The 7,539-nt window shown below is 42.9% G+C and overlaps 1 pseudogene; it reads right to left on the bottom strand.

The window, feature by feature from the left end:
• Positions 1-5,388: 5,388 nt before the first annotated feature.
• LOC115544619 (uncharacterized) lies at positions 5,389-5,507 on the bottom strand (annotated as a pseudogene).
• Between the last annotated feature and the right edge of the window lie 2,032 nt (positions 5,508-7,539).

Raw genomic sequence — 7,539 nt, 5'->3', positions numbered from 1 at the left:
TCTAGTGGCTCCTGTGCACATTGATTAATCAATGTACAACTGGTGTGCAGCTTCACCCAGCCCCACAACCACTAATCCACACTCCATAAAACAAAATACATAAGCTGGGCTCTGACCAGTCTTACCATACCCAACTAAAACAACAGACTCTTAACCAACTTCAAAAATAAATAAATAATAACATAGTCCCCACTCCCCACACCTGCCCAACTGTGACCTCTAAGCGACCTCCCCCCTCCATCCTGGAGACCAGAGGCCTGGGCTGCTGCCTTGACGGGCCACGTGTTGCAGGGCTGTCTGGATGGGCTGGATGGGTTAGTTATGGATCTCAAACTCTAATGATTGGGTATTTGGGTCAGTGATAGCAGGATGACACTAGAAACAAACATCAGCTATGTTGCAATTATATGCAAAAGAAAGAAATACCAGCACAATCACAACTGGATAAAGTGTTAAAATTATTAAAACGCACACACTGGTTCATAAAGTTTGACTGGAAATCACATTTTACACATTCTCAAATGGTGCATCTCTGTGTTTGAACCACGTTCATCATCCAAATCAATAAATAAATATTACCCCCCCTTTAAATTCCCTGAAAACAACTAAATCGATCAGAGTTTAAGAAACATCTCTACTGTGTGGATATTATTTCTGAATCAGCTTAGCCAGACAGAGATAGAAGCCAACAGATACTTTCGATACAATCCTGAACTCACAAGCTCAACATTTCGAAACAAAGACTGATGCATGACACACCGACATCTGCTCGTGAAGGAATGAATTGATTATCTTCTAAAGTGAATGTATTCTACATGCTATGTCACATTGTCCATAATGTGATATTATGCAGAACAAGCCATCTACCACGGACACTCTGAGCTACAGCATTCGGAAGCTTCACTACGTAGGACCTTGTCGGAATCAGCAGCTCTGTTCCCCAGTGAGGCCAAGTTAGGTGCAGCGAATTTGATTCTCTCTTGTGGAACTATAGAAGTGCAACTTCTTCACTCCCTCGGTCTGACCTGCGGAAATATAAATATATACAAGAAGGATAATGAAAGTGGCGTAGAATACCTACAGCTGATTACACTCATTCACACTCCTAGGTTGAGCACAATACTTATGAGGACTTTAATTTACCCAAACTGGAATCTCGGCCCACTTACTGTGTAAAGCAGTTTGTAATTGTTTAAATGTTCAATTAAAAAGGATTGAATGTATGTATATATATATATATATATATATATATATATATATATATATATATATATATATATATATATATTCAAGTGATGCCCGACGAGGTGTCCATTATCAGGAATTAATGGACGACGTGGAGGTCTTAGAACCGTCCGACGCGCGGAGGACGACACCTTGAAGGGCATTATCCCGCTTATACCATGGTCACTTGCCAAAGAAAATAAATTAAGACCATTCATTTAGATTTCCAGACAATCCAGATATACGTTTTTCACAAGCCATAATTTAGTTTCCCTGGTATTCCTGAGGGTTTGACTAATACCTGGAACAATCATTACCCTCCTGTAAGGTACTTATGCAACGGAAACATTGTTCACATCATGGTCACAACCTGTACAACCTCTTTCCCTCTGGTACGCGATACAGGGCGCTGTTTGCCAAAACCAGCAGACACAAAGTCAGCTTCTTTCCCCAGGCAGTCACTCTGTTGAACGCTCAGAAATAGCCCCCACCCTAATCGAAGTCAAATTCCTTGTTTGTTATGCAAACTGAATCTGAATCTGAATCTGAGAGCTAACGGTATACATTGTACATATTATAATTCGGAATTCGTCCCAGCCTTTATACCACAGATACTCTAGGGTATATAACATATAACCGCGTTGTCTGATCACAGTTTTATTAATTTTTCACAATTCACCAGCTCTAGTTTTGAAGAGAAATAACCGCGCCATTCGTTTCAATGGGAATCGTGACGGTTTATACTTTCTAAATGAAGTGTACAAATGTACAGTTTGTACACAATTTACCAGCTCTCGTTTTGAAGGCTGAACAGACAATTTGACTGGAACTACTTAGTAGGTGTCCATATATCAGGGATTAGCCAATCAGAAACGAGTATTTCCCAAGACCATGGTATAAATGTATAGATATATATAGCTTGATAAGGACCTGCTAATAGTCTGGACCAACCTGTGAAGCAGATGAAGTTAAGGTGTTCTTCACAGGAGCGTTGCCTCCATGTGGAAGGTTCCACACTGGACACGCCCCCACAGGGGCTGGGGTGGTGTGAGCCTTCGTCCCATTGGCTGAAGTCCATCGGTTCACCGGACATCCAAAACCAGGAGCTTCCTAAAATGGACCTAACGACATTGACAGAGAGGTCCATTGAGCTGGTTTGAAGGAAGAATAATGTGGCCAAATATTTAGCTTTTGTGATTTTCATAGTATTTCATTAGACAAAGTGATGGACAACAAGATGATCTTAAGGACTTGATTGCCTGATAGACACTAAGGTCTGGGCAGTACCTGCGCAGGCCCACCCAGAGGTGGCTGGTTAGTGGGAAGGGGGCGCGAGCCACCAGCTCATCAATCCTCTCCTGGTCTTCTGGGTCCCTGAGGCTCAGCAGGTCCCAGTGAAAGTCTCTGCAGTAGAGCAGGGCGTCTGACCAGCACAGCCGCCTCCCCACCAGAGTGATGTTCCTCCCCGTCTCCTGAATACTGACGGAGGGTGGAGCACGCCCTAACTCTGGGGAACCAAAAGACAGTGTGGCTGTGAGGGATTACTACTCTCAGCCGTGTAAGTATCCCTTTATGTCTCTTTGAGCAGACACCTTATCCCTACCCACCATTAAGATATTGAGCAGACACTTTTACATCTACCAAAGAGTAATTTCTGACACTAAATCGTCAAACAGTGTGGGATGTTTTTAAAATGCATATACAACACCTTCAGACACTTGGCTTTACTTTTCCCTCAGAAATCTCAGCACACGTGAACTCAATTGATGTCGAAGTCTATTGGGTGCCTTGGACCATACAGAAAACAACATCCCAATGCAATCGGGATGTCACGTAGATCAGTGGGGCCTCACGTTAGACTTTTGGTGGACCACTAAATTGTCGTCAAGACCATTCACTGACCAGCTTATATGCAAACAGCAGAAAAAAGGTAAATACAAATGCAGTGCTTGAGCAAAGAGTGCCATCAAACCCTTTATACACAAGTATTACTGCAGGAAGGCCATGGCCAGTGGGAAACAGCGGAAAGAAGAAGTCAGTAACGCTGCTTATGCTCCCTTTGTGTATATTCAGCAAACACCAATCAACACAAATCATTAATTGAGAACATTAGTCCAACAAACCATAATACTTTGTTTACTGAATATTTATAATTGAAGCTTTGATCTGTATTTTCTTTTCCTTTATCTTGCATTTGTCTCTTTCAAAAATAAAATTCCACGTTCCACCTGCAGTACCATCGTGTTCCACCAGTAGTAAGCGTACCACGTGCAGTACCCTCGTGTTCCACCAGTAGTAAGCGTACCACCTGCACTACCATCGTGTTCCACCAGTAGTAAGCGTACCACCTGCAGTACCAGCGTGTTCCACCAGTAGTAAGCGTACCACCTGCACTACCATCGTGTTCCACCAGTAGTAAGCGTACCTCAGGTTGAGAACACTGTATGCAGATTGTCCTTTGCTGGATTATTTTACTAAAGTGTCTTACAATACTGCCTCTGCCTACATTGTTATAACAGGTAGCCCAGAGAAAAACAAACCCCTAACGTGGCAGTGTTACTGCCATGCTCAACCAGTTGAGCTACACAGGACCAGCACTGTTTGACCATTGACCAAATCTGTTTTACCAGCAATGGTACTGGTACACCAATCCCCCTTTGATGATCATGTAATGATGGACGGGGTCCCTACCTCCGTACACCTTGACCTCACAGAACTGCACAATATTTGTTGCATCATGGGACCGGTAGAAGTTGATAAACCTTCCTTCCATTCCCCAACACTTGACAGTCTGAGTCAAGCAGCCTGGGTCATCGTTGATGATGGCACACCTGAGCGAAAGACAGAGAGACGATACAGTAGTCTGGTGAAGGTAGGTATCAGAGGCTAAATTCCAGTAACTGGTGTGTCAAGGTGTACTAGAGCAGAGCACTGGTTGTGTTTCCTTATTTTCTGGGAATAAACTGTTCAATACTTTTATCCAAAGACACTTAAAAGCAGGTTGAGGTCATGAGAGATAAAACCTAGAAAGATTTGCTTGGAGTCTAACAGTATGGAGTAAATGTAGGGACGGTGACCAGTGATTCACCTTGGATTGTCATTGCCGTTGTTTGACAGTGAATCCCCGATGAGAATTTCCACGTTGTTGAGTAACCACCCAAAGTCATTCCTATTGGTGACCTCAATCTCTGACACCCGGTACACACCAGGCAGCTCCAGCCTCCACCATGCTCTAGCCTGTATGGCGGTACAGCTGCAACTGTTGTGCTCCCACTGAGGGTCGTTGTTCCCATCGATGGAGCGTTCGGCCAGCCCTCCATAACCGGTTGAAGACTGAATAGCCGTGCCACTCAACGCTACGTTAATGCGGGATGCAGCTAATGGAGAATGAAACCACAGATCATTTGTCAAGTTTAAAAAACATATCGAAATACTTGCCTGATTGGATAACTTGTAATCTGCCCCTAAATTGGGTACATAGAAATACCTGAAAATCCTGGTGACTTCCACAAGAGGACCAAAACACCTGGTGAAGAGAAAATACTATTTACTTAAAGAAGTAGTATTTCAGCTATTATCAGCTTATATTTACAAGCATATATCCCGCAACTATGTGGATAAATGACTGCAACAAGTCATGAATCGTGGCGAAGGGAAACGGGGAATGTATTAAGCCTTGAAAAGATCCGATATCACAACAATGAAGAATTGAAATACTATTATAAGATCTAATAATAATCGATAGAATTAATATAGCACTTTTCTAGACGCTCAAAGACGCTTTACGGGGGTACCTCACTCACCACCACCAGTGTGTAGCACCCACTTGGGTGATGAACGGCAGCCAATCTGCGCAAGAACGCTCACCACACACCAGCTTGAGGTGGAGAGTGAGGGAATTAATGAGTCAGCCAATTATTCAGGAGGAAGATTATGGGGCAAGAATGAGCCTGGTTGGGCAGTTTTAGCAAGGACACCGGGGAAAACCCCTACTCTTTGCGATAAGTGCCCTGGGATCTTTTTATGACCTCAGTGAGTCAGGAGCTCCGTTTTACGTCTCCGCCGAAGGACGACGCCTTCCACAGCACAGTGTCCCCGTCACTGCACTGGGATTGATGTTAAGGCCAGAGGGAAGAGTTACATCTTTTTGCCACAACCCGATATCACTTACAGCACCTGGTATTCCCAGGCGGTCTCCCATCCAAGTACTAACCAGACCCAACCATGCTTAGCTTCCGAGATCAGACGAGACCGGGTGTGTTCATAGTGGTAAGCCTGTCAGATCTGGGACCCTCCACTGTTGTACATAAAGGGCCAAGACTGAGACCTAATACTGTACACTTCTGGAAACCCTGATCAATGTTTTCTTTTGGATATTTATTTCTTAATGTAAATACTCTGTATTGAACTGCATTACATTCATGACCCACATGCCTGTTTTGCAATATGTGCAATGTTCAATCCATAACAAAAATGACATTTATTTATATCTGTAAAAAATAAATTATCTATAGTATATATATAAAAAAAAACAAGAGGCAAGTCGTCAACAGTTATGGCAGGTACATTTTCATAAATTAAATTCAATGAACTGGATAATGATTAATACTGTAGTGCTGTGTGGAAAACCTACCAATCAAACTGCAGATGAGACGAATGGACCCCATAGTTGATACTTGAGAAATAACCTGTTCAGATCATAAATAGTACAAGCTACTTGGTAGACATGTCTTCATGTTAACATTATTTCAAAAGTGAAGAATCTACCATCAAAAAGCAAAACAACGAAACTCTAAAAGAGTTATCTCTCTAATTTGAGATGGTACTCACCAATAGAGTCGGTGGCTGAATTCAAAGGAACAGAAATAGAATGGAGACACTTGTGTGTCCGTTCTCCCTTTCTCACACAGAGATCACATATTCTCTTTGTGCAACTTGTTGACGTGTCTCACACTAAGACTTTTGGCTAACGGCTCGCTGAAAACGCGTCACATGGTGTAAAATTAGCAAATTCCCGTTCCGGTCGTCAGCATATTAATACCTAATTGTCTACACAAATGATGTTTGCAAATATCCAACCTCCTTCAAATTTCGCTCTGCAGTTGCTAGTAATGTTTCCCTTCTATCTATCTGTCATCAGAGGAGATATTCTCACAGATACAAAACATAAAACATCTTGTTGTTGTTGGATAATTTAATGTGGAAATGTTAACGTCTTATACCTTTCATCTCTATAGCTGCTGTAAATAACCTCTAACCTAATACCTTCACCCAACCAACAAACCAGCTAACATAAGCAATTTATCAAACGTAATTTTGAAAGCTGAAGTTTGAGTAGCTCACTTTAAAAGTATTAAAGGCAAAACAGTAAAATAACCATGGGGCTTATTACATGATATTGTCTGGCTGGGTAGTCTAGGCTGAGGAGAATCTTGTCATTGAAGTGTTTGATCACCAGCTAGGGCCTTGTCTTTCTCCGTCTGCCTCTGTACCTTCCTCTCCAATTTCATGTGCAAAGATATTCAATGAAGGAGAAATACATGTGTGTATTTCTTCCTCGATGTATTCATTCTGAAGTATAATTTTAGAAGTATTATATGTTTTTAATAGTTTTTACATGTCCGGGCTGATAATACTTACCATTAAACTGCACCCATTAAACAGGGACGTTTGAAGGTGGTTGGATATTTGCAAACATTATTTCCATAGACTAGATTAGGTATGGTCACAGTCTACTGACGACCGGTCCGTGACACAACTAATTTTACTGCCTGATCTCGCCTGATCTCACATGCAGCGAGCAATTTACTTTGTGTGAGACGCGTCAATGTCACAAAGGATCATGTTAAACTCTGTCACATGGTCTTGCTCTGTCACATGGTCTTGCTAACCCCTGGTTAACCATGTTATGTCTGACGTCTCCCAATTAACCCAAACAGTATATTCTGCGACACCCCATTGGTTCCTTGAGCCTGCTCCACCCTCTCCAGGGAGTACCCGTCCCCACCTCCCTTCTGGAGCCTGGGTCTTCGGTGTCCTGGCTGGCAGAGGGGCGGAGGGGCCTGGGCTGATGCGTGATGGACCCCGGGGCCGCTAGCCGCAGACGGATGCCTCTTGCTGCCTCCCCAGTCCTCAAGCCCCCTGTGGTTTGTGCCCTGAAGCGAAGGTGCGCTCACGGTGGGCTTTTGTCTTGGCCACTGAGGCCAAGACACTTTATTCTACCCTAGTGAGAAATTAAATCAAAAAATTTGACTCAATTGAATTTTGTAGATGACCTACTAGTCGCACTAATGAGTTATCACATGCAAGCTAACA

Source organism: Gadus morhua, chromosome 5 (genome assembly GCF_902167405.1).
Source record: "Gadus morhua chromosome 5, gadMor3.0, whole genome shotgun sequence".
NCBI lineage: Eukaryota > Metazoa > Chordata > Actinopteri > Gadiformes > Gadidae > Gadus > Gadus morhua.
This window is presented reverse-complemented; position numbering and strand designations above follow the sequence as displayed.